General features: G+C 48.1%; 1 protein-coding gene across 13 annotated transcripts in view; it reads right to left on the bottom strand.

Annotated features, from left to right (window-relative positions):
* The window catches only part of INPP4A (inositol polyphosphate-4-phosphatase type I A), a 147,769-nt gene that overhangs the window by 117,907 nt on the left and 16,184 nt on the right, over window positions 1–13,678 (bottom strand). The gene's annotated exons all lie outside the window — the stretch shown is intronic.

Below are 13,678 nucleotides of genomic sequence, written 5' to 3'. Positions count from 1 at the left end.
TCCTTAGAGGGCCTAAGTCATCTTTAACTCTTCAGCACTGAACACAAAGCTGTGCCACTGAAAGCGCCCCAAGTAAGAGCCCTACTGAATAAAAGTAAGCTTTTATTCAGTGGTTAATAAAAAAATAACTTTTGTATCCCCCAGAGCCCCAAATGGTTTTGGTGCATTGCCAAGACCAGCTCAGCCATGGAGACCCCCAACCCAGGCAGCACTGAAGGAATTATGAAACAGACACAGAGATAGAAAGTGAAGGTGGGCGATCAGAGTGCAGTGCATCAGTATCCTGTGTTCAAAGAACTCATTCATCTGGTGTGAGACATACTCATACTGGTTACTGTTTATAACGCTTTGAGCAGTTTTCTGCTTTAGGGGGCCGACTAGGTTTTCCTTGCCGCCACCCTTAGCAAACAATATGATTTCTCGCACACATCAGAATTTGCTCAACAGTGCATAAGAAAACTTATTTTATTTATTTATTTATTTAGAGACGGAGTCTTGCTCTGTCACCCAGGCTGGAGTGCAATGGTGTGATCTCAGCTCACTGCAACCTCTGCCTCCCAGGTTCAAGTAATTCTCCTGTCTCAGCCTTGCAAGTAGCTGGGATTACAGGCACCTGCCACTATGCCCTGCTAAGTTTTGTATTTTCAGTAGAGACGAGCTTCACCATGTTGGCCAGGCTGGTCTCGAACTCCTAACCTCAGATGATCTGCCCGCCTTGGCTTCCCAAAGTGCTGGGATTACAGGCGTAAGCCACCACGCTTATTTAAAGATGCTTTTTATCCATGAAATAGAATGTGTTTTTAAAAACACTAAGCTGTAACTATGAAATTCCTGCGCCTCACTTAGGCTGATGCTGATAGCAATGTGCAAAGAGAGGCTGCCTAATGTTGGGGTGATGGCACCCAGGTGAGATGGGTCTGCCACCTCCCAGAGCATCAGGGTATACCAAAGGCTCAGAGCCGTGCCAGAAACCTGGTTTGGGTCTTGTCTGCCATTTACCAAGCAGGAGGCCCTGGGCAGGCCACTCACCTGCTCTGGGTCTCCCCACGATGCCTGTGGGGTAAAAGGCTATGCGGAGCCAGCGTGGGATCATCCCACCCAGGGCTCTTCGGAGCACAGGTAGAACTGGATCTCTAAGGTATTCTACATTACAAAGAAGACAACACAACAGAGAAAAAGCAAGCTCCCAACCCCAGCTACTTCAGAGGATGTCCTTTTGTGTACAAATCCTGCTCCAAAAAACAAAATCCACTCTCAGGCCTCACCAAGCACTGGGAAGACTGGGGGTGGCCCTCGCCCACTGCACCATGGACACCAAAACCCACCCATGCAGGCCGCTCTTGAGGCTGCCAAGGTGATAGTAGATACCATGAATGCAGAAAGGGAAAGAATGGGAGGCTGAAATCAAAACCAAAAGTGATTTAACAACCTGCATATATGGCTTTCCAAACAAGCCTGCTCAAACAAATGTACACTTAAGAAGAAAGAGGGTATGGAAACGTCCATGTCTGTATATGGCAGACCGCCTCCAGAGGGCTCACAAAAATGCTGGGCACACTGGTTGCCTCTGCGGAGAGGAACTGGGAGACAAGGTGGGAGAGGTGATTCTTCTCTAGATACCATTTTGTAATTTTTGAAAGAGACCAAAGGTAATACCTTCATAGCATGTAACTATGTGAGATATGTAATGCCCTCAAACAAGTTATGAAATCATATATGCCACTTATCTTCTCCGATCGCATGTATTACCTTTCCAACATGTTTTCATTCAACCACCTGGTGAAGTCGAAAATTAAGATAATTTAAGGCCCGAATCCACTTTTTAAGGCTGTGTGACCCTGGGTGCCATCCACCCACTCACCAAGAATCCAGAGGTAGCAACTGGCTTATGGCCACCATCGAACCCAGGTGAGGTCACTCATTGAGCGGCATCTCCAGGGAGGCCCTGACCACACTGTAGCCTATCATGGCCAGTGCCCAGAGCAAGGAAGGGAGGCAGGTGGCCCACAACATGGTGTTACCCCTCTACACTGCACCCACACTGCCCTTCTCACTCTACACTGCACCAACAATGCCCTCCTTACGCCTGCCCAGGGCACTTCCACACTGTAGCAAGCAGAAATGCAGCTTAGGGCAGCAGGAAGGAGCACTTCACGGAGAGGGAGGCCTGGAGCCTGGACTCCACAGCCAGCTGTGCCCTAGCTGAGCTGCAAGACGTCAGGCAAGTCACTGCCTTTTCTGGGCCCCAGTGCCGTCTTCTTTAAGAAGAGAATTTCAGGTTCTCAATCCTCACTCCCTCTTTCTGCAGATGCACCTGCTAAGGATCCACAAATTTGAAGACCCACTGCAGACACTCAGTGAGCCCTGGGCTGGGGCTAGGGGAGGGGCCACAGACATATCTGCTGTGGCCTCTCCTTCAGGAAGTCATCTTCCAGAGGATAGAGGACACATGAAGAGCAGCTGCATGAGGGAGAGAGCACTTCAGCAGAAGAGGACAGACATCTGTACCACCAGCCTGGTTCCTTGGACATTTGCCACAGAGCTCATCTGTCCACATCAGGTCTGCTTCTCTACTGGACTGTGCACTCCCCAGAGAAGTTTCACTCCATCTCCATCCAGAGAAGCCGAGAGCATCTGCTGGAGGGCTCAAGTCTGTGCACACTGCCGTGGTTATGCTCATACCACAGACCCTTCTGCTCAGGGCACACTCAGGGAACTCCCAGGAGCAGGGCTGGTCAAGCCCAGCTATGTACCTTATGTCCTTCCCCTAACCCCGGACTCCAACTGGGCACAAGCTCTTCACTTCCATGGCCCAGCCCTCCTCAGCCCCTGGGGGTCTCCACCCATGTGGACCACATTGCTGCTCCAGGGCAGGCAGAAATAGGCCTGGCCACAGGAGAGAATGAGAAAATGCAGTCACATGGGAGAACAAAAAGAGGACTTGTTGGAGCGCCAATGCCCAGCTGAAACTCTTGATTCCCACATATACCTTGTGGGGCACAAAAATAGGGACAAGGACAGCTGACCCTCCAGCACACTCCCAGCACCAATATCACAGTCAATGACACCTCCCAGAGCTTTTCAAAGTCATCCAAGATTGTCACTTCATCAGTCCTCACCCCAGACCAGATGCCCCTGGCAGTTTGCTTGACCTGTGGCAGAATTCCAGAGCTACATTCCCAAATTCCATGGTGCTGCCTGTGACTTCAGCCTCAACAGGGCTTCTCAGGCACTCCTGGAGGCTGGGGGGCTGGGGCAAACTTACTAACAGGGTCAATAACATCTTGGATGCTTCAACATTTATAGATTATTAAATGAAGAAATTTTTTAAAAGCCTGCAGACTACCAGACTAAGCACTTCAAATCTACACGGTCCACACGGCAAATACACACTGAGCATCTGTCCTTGATTCCTGGGCACTCAACCTGAGGCTGCAGCCTCTGAGAAAGCAGCAGCAAGGCAAAGCAAGGCAAAGCCTCTGTTCAAAAGCAGCCTCACTCCCATCTACCAGAGCTTAAAATTCTCAGATGGTCTAACAGAAATATTCTACACATGATGATACCATAGAAACCTTAAGTGTAAGTTAAAAAACCATACTCCCACCTGCTATATATTTTAATTTTACATTTTACATTTTCTTCTGATAGCTTTGCGAGCTTGCCAAGAATAAAGGTAAAAAAGCTTGTCAAAACTCAATTTTTTAACCCAACAGGGTCAGTCATTCTTTTCTCTTGTGTGGAATGACTGTAAAGTAACTCAACAGTGTTTCTCACAGGACTCAGGTCAGGATGTCATTCACACCAGCCATCTACAACAAAGCCACAGACACACACATGCATACAAGCATATGCACACACCAGAGACACACACACATGCACACCACATACACGCACACTCATATACACAGGAGGTGCCTCCAACACCCACAGTTAAAACTATTTTAGTATGACCTCAAATCAAAAGCTTGGCCCAAACCATTCTGGCTTCTTAAACTACAGGTCAACGAGGTTGTAACAAACATAAAACCACACTGAAACCTATTTAGAGAAGGATGGTGATGCTTTCTTTAGAAATGTCTTCCAGCTCCTCCTGCAGCATAGCCCTGAACCATGTCTAACCAGAGGCCATACCAAGGAAGTGACCACCCAACTCAGCACCACTTCTTCCTGTGGTCCTAGCATCATGCTGCCCCTTCCTGCTCCTTCAGTGCCTTGCTAAGAAGGGGACAGGTCCCACAAGGCCTCCTTGCAGGGACCAAAGCACAATGGGCCATGCCTCCCAGTGGAGGGAAGGAAAGGCCCACCAAGGGGCAAGGACTTAGTGCTCAGAAACAGTGGCAAGTGAGTTTCATGCCCCATGCAGCAGAAGTCCCATCAGGAGGGCCCCAGGTAGAACTGCATCCGCACTGCATCAGCCTCCAGGGGCCAGGTCTCCCCACCTGCATGACTGGGTCCAGAGCTCTTTAAAATCCAGAGGCCGCTCCCCACTCTAGAACCACAGGGACTCCCAATGGCTTACTGGAGCTCTGTGGTCATGAATTTAGAAACTCATCAACATGTCATGTGTTCTTCTCCAGCCACAGGCCATGGTGCTGAGAAGTGGCCAGAACCAGGGCTGTGGTTTTACCAGTGAGATGTGGAGGGAGAGGAGTGGAAGGTCACGTGCCACTGGCCCTTTCACATCAGTCATGACTAAGCCTCTATGGCCGTGGAACCCTCCTTGGTGCAGAGCAGAACATGCTGCACCTCTGCACATCACAGTTTACCTTCACAGCCTGAGAGATGGTGGGGGCCTGAGAGATGCCAAGAGAGGCTTGGCATCTAAGGGACTGGATCAACACCAACGTGGGGATTTGAGACAGGTGGACCTATTTCTTCAGGAGGCCCACTGCTCTCTACCCCAGCTGTACCTCAGAATCACCTCATGGGAAAGGTGCGAATGTCATGCTGGCCCTATCCCCAGGTTACACTAATTAGCATAGAGTGGGTGAGGGCATGCTGCCAGGTTTTTCCAAAGCTCCCAGGTGATGGTAAGGTACAGCCAGGATGGAGAAAGTTGCAACATTGTTCCAGTTCTCTTAACCCCAGCCCCCACAGCCCCTTTTCCCAGCTGTTCACTTTGTCCTGCCATGGTTGGCTCATCTCTGCTCTGCTCAAAGCCATCTCAGCAACCACCTTGGGAGGCATCCACCATGCCTCCTAGGCTGGAAGTACCAGTGTGAACGTGATGTAGGGACTTTGGGTTTCGCTGGCCATCAATCTCAGCCATGAGCTTTGCATCTGGTCTCAGCTAGACTGATGGCCCTAACGCCTAGCACTTTGAGAGGCCAAGGTGGTAGGATCATTTGATGCCAGGGTTTCAAGACCAGCCTGGGCAACACAGCGAGACCCCATCTCTCCAAAAAAATTAAAAATAAAATTTAGGGCCGGGTGCAGAGGCTCACGCCTGTAATCCCAGCACTTTGGGAGGCCGAGGCGGGTGGATCACAAGGTTAAGAGATCGAGACCATCCTGGTCAACATGTTGAAACCCCGTCTCTACTAAAAATACAAACAATTAGCTGGGCATGGTGGCACGTGCCTGTAATCCCAGCTACTCAGGAGGCTGACGCAGGAGAACTGCCTGAACCCAGGAGGCGGAGATTGCGGTGAGCCGAGATTGCGCCATTGCACTCCAGCCTGGGTAACAAGAACGAAACTCCGTCTCAAAAAAATAAATAAATAAATAAAATTTAGGCATGGTAGTGCACTCCTGTAGTCCTAGCTACTCAGAATCCTGAGGTGGAAGGATAACCTGAGTCCAGGAGTTCAAGGCTGCAGTGTGCTATGATTACATGGGTGTACTCCAGACGAGGCAACAGAGCAAGACGCTGTCTCAGTAAGTAAACAAATAAATATTGTTTTCTTTACTGAGACATTAAAATTGGTATGTCTAAGTATCTCACTTTCTTACTGTAAAACCTCAAAATTTTACTATTATTCCACTAAGATTTACTTAGGATTATTACAAGTTAAGTTAGTTCATGGTCTCATTGAGTTGGAAAGTATGCTAAGCACTGTCATTCATAAATAATTTTAAAACTTAGTTGTGGAACTCTACAAAGATGAGGCTGAACTTATGGCCTGTTCAACCAACAGGCTGTACTCTAAAAACCCATTTAAAAGTTATCTGGAACCCAGAGAACATTTCATTTCATGTAAAATTACCACTAAGATGGTACTTAACTTACCAAGTGATAGATAACTATCAGATAGCTAATAACTAATAGATAACTATTAAATAATAAAGAACTACAGAATAATTAGATAATAGATAACTATAACTAATATATAATTATCCAACTCATTTGTCCTTTTCTAATCTAAAATCAGAAAAACACTATTATGATGCAAGAAAATTAAGTGTGTGTTGTGTGTGCAAATAGACAAGAAAATCAAATGCAAGTGTATGTGTGAGGTATATATGCAAAAACTCTCTAACTTAAGGAAAAGAAGCTTCATATCAAGAACACAGAAGTTAATCCATGGAGACTGAGAAGATAATTTCTGCTTGTTTCCAAGGGCAAAGGACATTGGTGATACTAGGTTCACTGTACCTGTTGGTACACTGGTGGGCGGTGGGTGTTGCTAACATTGCAGACAGCTTTACAGTCCTAACGGTAACATAATAAAGGGAACGGAGAAGGGGTTTAAACAGATGGAGAGACCAACTTAACAGTGTGATGAATCGTCAGCAGATGATGGGGATGAAGGGGCATGTGTGACACAGGTACAAGGAGAAAATGCTTGTCCGCCCTAAATCCCACACTGAAATTTAATCCTGAATGTTAGCTGTGGGGTCTAATGGGAAGTATTTGGGTCATGGGGGTGGATCCCTCATAGCTGTGAAAAGAGCCTGGGACACCACCACCTGCACCACCCGCTTCCTTCCTCTCCAGGCCATGTGAGCTCAGCACACACCAGCTCCCCTTCACCTTCCACCATGAGTGGAAGGCTTACCCGATGCAGATGCCCAGTCTTGAATCAGAATTGTGAGCCAAGTAAACCTCTTTTCTTTAAAAACTACCCAGTCTCAGGTATTCTTTTACAGCAGCATAAAATAGACTAAGAGAACAACAAAGAAGAAAAGAAAAAGGCCCTTCCCTGGCTACTCTAAGAAACTCGGAGTTGAGAAGCCTGGTGTAGTTATTCAGGGACTGCCCAAAAAGTACACAAGTGAGACACAAGTATTAATAAAGAAAAAGAGATGGACATACAACTGTGGGTCCCCACCAGAAAGAAGGCAGACAGACATCGTCACCTGTCAGTGCCTTCTTCTCTATCCTGTTAGTTTAGCAATGGGTCTATCCCTTTCAAAGCCTAACTGGCATAACCAAACATGAGGGTTTTGTGCACAGAAAGCCCTCCGAAACCTCTGCCACCAACCAACTTCTCTGAGCTGCAATTCTCTCACTGGTAAAATGGGATGACAGACACTTATCATTCAAAGTGTTCAGAGGATTAAATGAAGTGCTGCATGCTGAGGCAAAACACAGCAACTGGCACTTAGTGAAGTTCCAAAAATGCTGGTGACTCATCGTAATTTGTGACAGGGAATGTCTGTCACCTCCTTGAGCCAACAGGTGCTGGTGCACAGTAAGTGCTCTATAGGGTTAGCTTAAAAAACATAACAAGGCCAGGCACGATGACTCATTCCTGTAATCCCAGAACTTCGGGAGGCCAAAGCAGTGGATTGCTTGAGGTTAGGAGCTGGAGACCAACCTAGACAACATGGTAAAAGCCCATCTCTACTAAAAATACAAAAATTAGCTGAGCATGGTGGAGCATGCCTGTAATCCTAGCTACTCAGGAGGCTGAGCTAGGAGAATTGCTTGAACAGGAGACAGAGGTTGCAGTGAGCCAAGATCGTGTCACTGCATTCCAGCCTGGGCAACATAGTGAGACTCTGCCTCAAAAAAAAAAAAAAAAACCCTAACAAGAAGAACGTCCTTTCCTAAGAAACTGAGGGGAGGGGTGGAGTGAGACTTGTGGGAGATAGAGCAGAGATTTAGCAAGGTAGGCAGGGCCAGCCTGGGTATGCAGCCAGAGAGGAATTGGCAAGTGCCAGAGTGAGACTCAAGCCACTGTCTGCCCAAGGACTATGCAGAAGCCAGGGTGGAGCTGGGAGGAGAAACTACTGGCCCTCACAGGAACAGGGGCTCAGCCAGAGAGAGCTGAAAAACTCTTTTTGGAATCCATGTAACAACATAGTAAAATGACAGGTGCTTGTCTGTTCACCAAGTGAGTGCCCAGCAACATGACAAAATGACCCTGAGTCAGCTACCCCAGAGTCGGGGAGAAGAAAAGACCATGGCTCCCTGGGCCTCCCCAAGCCTCAGCTTCCTCATTAAGCCTACTGTATATAAAACGGTACAGTCCTCATCAGGCTGCTGTGAGGTATGGCTGGTCAAATACTGCCCCCTGCAAAAGAGGTTGACGTTCAAATCCTTGGAACCTATTAATACTACCTAATATGGCAAAGGCTTTGCAGACTCAATTAAGTTGTGAATCTTGAGATGAGATTATCCTAGATTACGCTGGTAGGCCCCAAATGCCACCACAAATGTCCTTATAAGAAGGCAGCAGATTTCAGAAAGATGAGAAGGCCATGTGACAGAAGCAGAGAGAAGCAGTCACGGAGAGAAGATGCTACCCTGCTGATGTGAAGATGGAAGAAGGGGCCAGGAACCAAAGCACACCAGCAGCCACAGAATGGATTCTGCCCTTTAAGCTACTGGAGGGAGCATGGGCTTGCCCACACCTTGATTTAGCCCAGTGATGCTGATTCTGTACTCTGTCCACCAGAACAGTGAGAGAATAAATTCCTGTTGCTTTAAGCTACCGAGTTTGTTACAGCAGCCACTGGAAGCTAATACAAGGGAATAAAAGGGAAGTGAATACGAAGCAATCAGCATGTTACCTGGCACGTGGTAGAAACTCAAGAATCCCCATTAGTGAAGGACACTCTTCCTGAGCCACCAACCCATCCTCAAAAGCTGTGTGAAAAGCTACAACCTTGTGCTGCAATAATGAGCTCTGAACCTTGCTCACAAAAGTTCCTTCGTGTTTATCATTTGATTCTGTCCTAAAAGGAGTTTCCAAGGTTGTCCAAGGACTCTCAGCTTGTGCAACTGAAACATGACTTTGCCACAGGCATTTGTCTTCAACATTCAGTTCAATTAATTAAAATATTTCACAAGATGGCCTCTCCTAATACCTCATGGAGTAGACCCTCCTGATCTCAGGCATCATGAGCTGTGACTAGGGCCATCTTACCTTGCAGAAACACACAGCACAAGCACTTCCCTCAGCCACAAGCCCTCCCACTGTCAAAGGAGAAGCTGGTGCTGAGTTACTGATATGGGAACTGAGAGCGCTACCCCTGTCAGGGCAGACATGGGAAAAGAAGGGGCTGGGCAGGCAAAATGAGACGCTGGCTAGCACTTGACCCTCCAAACTGCTTTTCAGCTTGACTCATGCAAAGAGGTTTCTCTCTACTCTAAACCCCCTACTTTTTGTTTCTTCAGCCCTTGCTCCGTGCAACCCCACTCACGGTTTTCCTCCTTGAGGGGTAAGTCCCAAGTGTTGAAACCCATATGTGTAATAATTCCACTTCCTCCGTTGTGCTCAGCCTCCCTCATGCAGACTCTGGGGCCTCAACTTCCCCTCGGTTGCTGCGAGGATGAAGCATCATGATCCTCACGGCTCTCCTACCCTCCCCTCTGTCCCATTTTGTTTGAAAGTCAGGGCTGTGCTGTCCCAACCTTCCCCAGCCTGTGCAAAATTTGAAGACTGTCCTCTCCACCAAGCCAGAGCAGCCCTCAGCCACAAAAGAGATCAGGGTGGGGCCTCAAAACCTCAAGAGTATCTTAGAGAAAAAATGAAGACAAAGAAGAAGCCTATTCACTTCCTAAAAGCAGCCATTTGCAGGCCCTCTGAGCTATCTTCTTTGCACGCATTCTTCTCTGAGCTTCTGCCAGGGCCAGGTTCACTGGATAGAGACTGTAAACCCTAACCCAACTGACTACTGACCACTATCAGGCAGGAGACCAGGGCTGTGCACAGAGTGAGCAGAGACATGAGGAAGAGCTGCCTCAGCATTCCCTGGCCTCTGGCACTCCACGGAGCAGAGCCTAGGATTAACAGCTCACACCTGCCAGACTTTCACTCACCCATGAAGGCTCATGGCTCTGATGTGCCCTAAATCCCGCAGAGGGGCTTGTATGCAGTCTTGCAGACACATGACTGTGAACACCCTGCGGGTGGTTATTACTTCTTGCTCTCCTGCAGACCCCAGGGCCAGCTCCTTAGCAGTCACTTCCTTTGTGCCTGAAAACTACCTGCTGCACAACTCGGTAAGAAGGGGCAGGTGTGCTCCCAATAGGTAACTTCACATCACTCCACCTGTGATAAATGACCATGCCATATCACAGATTCAGAAACAGAAGACCACCAACCAACATGACTCCCAAATGCATGTGAAATGTCCTGCCCAAGCCGTTCCCTTCCCTCTGAGATGCAGGGCACCTTGGTTGGAGCAGCTCAAAAGCTGAGAGGGCATGGCCAGAACCAGCCTCTCAGCAAGACACCATCACAGCTGAAATGTAAACTTCCACACAAGCACTGTGTGTTCCTGGGCCTGGCTGTCATTAAGGTTCCTCCAGAACCACCTGCCCTTGCACCTGCAGCTTGAGTTGGCCCCTTGATAGGCCAGGCAGAGGAAAGCCTAACAGAACCAAGGTACCTGAAGCTGGGGTCAAAAGCGGCCTTGACAAGCCTCACTCAGGATGCTACCGATTAGTTTAAAACATCTGTGTGGGCCAAGTGGAGTGGCTCACGTCTATAATCCCAGCACTTTGGGAGGCCGAGGCGGGCAGATGACCTGAGGTCAAGAGTTCGAGACCAGCCTGGCCAACATGGTGAAAGCCCACTTCTACTAAAAATACAAAAATTAGCTGGTCATGGTGGCACACACCTGTAATCTCAGCCACTTGGGAGGCTGAGGTGGGAGAACGGCTTGAACCCAAGCTGCGGAGGCTGCAGTGAGCCAAGATTGCAACAGAACAAGATTCTGTCTCAAATAAAAATTTTGTAAATGAAAAATTAAATGTCTGTATGTTGAGAGGACATGGTGGATCACACCTGTAATCCTAGCACTTTGAAAGGCTGAGGCAGGTGGATTGCTTGAGCCCAGGAGTTCAATACCAGCCTGGGCAACATGGCCAAACCCCTTATCTATAAAAAATAATTTAAAAATTAGTCAGGCATGGTGGCACAAATTTGTAGTACCAGCTGCTCAGGAGGCTGAAGTGAGAAGATCACTTGAGCCTGGAAGGCAGAGGCTGCAGTGAGCCATGATTCTGCCACTACACTCCAGCCTGATGACAGAGCAAGATCCTGTCTCAAAAAATATGTATATTAAAAATTAAAATAAAAATACAAGGTCTGTGTGTAACTAGAATGCAATATTTTAAAGACATGTGCCTTACAAATAATATCTAACCATTAATTGCCCACTTCCCAGAGAAAAATCTACAGGCCAGGTCATAATTGAAATAAATGAGCAGAAGCTTAAAAACATCATCTAATCCCACCCTCTTTTTCCAGCTAGAATGATGCTCAATCCAGCCAGAGCCTAGGCCTAGACCTCAGAGCAAGGAGGGTACAGCTTCTTTCAAAGAACTAACGTTATTAGTGCCAAGCACAGACTGGAAAGAGGCTAACAACAGGCATCCAGAGAGCACTGGTTGAAGAATCTGCAGCACAGCCTGGCAGCAGAGCAGCATGCAGCTGGACGAAGGAACACAAAACTCCTCACAAGCCAGTGAGGAGGACTGGCCATCAGGAGAAGAGGTGCACAACGAGCATGCAGCATGCACCAGGGGTGTGGAAAACTGTCTCATGTCTGCATACGCAGGCCTGCTGGCATATCCACTGCCTAACTCCAGAAAAGCACCCATCACGCACATGGCACTGGTGTCTTAAGGGAGGGGACCTGGATGGCTAAAGGATAAGGGTAGGAAACAGGCTTTACCACATATCCTGCTGTATTTTACAATTTTTAAGTGACGAAAATGTTTGCCTATTAAAAAACAAAATAAAATTTCTCAAACATGTCAAACCACGTTAAGTACAGAGAGGCTTTTGAGAAGTCTCTCTAAGAGACATCAGTGCACAGCCACTAATAAGGCGATGGAAGATTTCAAGGGGCTCTGCTCTGGGGCAGTCACCCCGACAGCTGAGAGAATCAAAGGCAAGCCCACATCTGTTGCTGGCAGTAAATGCCACAGCTTTGGCAGTGAGCAACCCTTGCCTTCCACCCTTTACTTCCTTCTTCTCTGACTTGGCTCCTTCCACCCTGTTTGCCTCCTCTGTCACATCACTACCTCAAGTGGCATAGTGAAGTCTATACTCCAAGTCAGAGTCCCAGGATCTTAGAGATAGAGGGTAGTGTGGCAGAATCATGAGCCAACCCCTGCAATCATCCCTCACTACGAAGCCACCCCCTCACCTGCTACTGGCTCACAGGCTTAAGTGGTTTTTTTTTTTTTTTTTGCACTGAACCACTGTGCAGAGATCCCACAATGTCAGGGGAAGGGCGTGGTTATGGAGAAGATGGGGCCCGCTGCAGCTGCCCAGTCAGCTATTTCAAGCTCTAGGGACAGCCCCTGAGACAATTAACACCGTTTCTAGAAACCAGGATTTCTGGGTTTCTTTACACCCCAATGCTTCCTCTTCCTCATGGTGTTTCAGCACAATGTTTCACAGGTGGCTTAGAGGAGGTGCAGATAATTCTTCCCCAATGCTGGGTTTCATTTCTATCATTTCACAAATAACAGCTTCACCCCTGACCCTATGGGTGCCAGGGATGCATGCCCTGCCCTGTGACCTGCATTGTGAACATCCTGCAGCAGGACTCACTGCCACACAGTGCTCAGCGAGCTGTGGCATCCACAACTGTTAAGGCAACCCGGAGCAGAGACAAAGAACCCAAGCTGTGGTCCACAATCCCCCAAAACTGGTGGTTAGAGCACAGGCATTGTTGTAAGAATTACTATGATCCGCCGGGCGCGGTGGCTCACGCCTGTAATCCCAACACTTTGGGAGGCCGAGGTGGGTGGATCGCGAGGTCAAGAGATCGAGACCATCCTGGTCAACATGGTGAAACCCCATCTCTACTAAAAATACAAAAACTTAGCTGGGCATGGTGGCGCGTGCCTGTAATCCCAGCTACTCAGGAGGCTGAGGCAAGAGAATTGCCTGAACCCAGGAGGCGGAGGTTGCGCTGAGCCGAGATCGCGCCATTGCACTCCAGCCTGGGTAACAAGAGCGAAACTCCTCCTCAAAAAAAAAAAAAGAATTACTATGATCCAAGAAAGGATCTCCCCAAACCATGAAAATAACTATGGAACTGCTTCTGTCATTTAAAGTAATGATACAAACAAAAAGAATGAAAAAGTCTTAAAAAGCCTGACATCCTCCAGTGTGGGATGAACATATTCCCACTCTCTGCAAGGGCCTAAAGGGGTTTGAGCTCCTGGGTGATCTGGCCCTGCCTCTCTGGAGCCTCTTTCCTGATGCATTGACCCAGTCCCTCCTCATTTATCTCTGAAAACCCCCGGCTTGAGCCAGTGCCCTCC

Source organism: Saimiri boliviensis, chromosome 1 (genome assembly GCF_048565385.1).
Source record: "Saimiri boliviensis isolate mSaiBol1 chromosome 1, mSaiBol1.pri, whole genome shotgun sequence".
NCBI classification, from domain to species: Eukaryota; Metazoa; Chordata; class Mammalia; order Primates; family Cebidae; genus Saimiri; species Saimiri boliviensis.
Note: the sequence above shows the minus strand (reverse complement) of the source record. Positions and strands in the feature narration are given on the sequence as shown.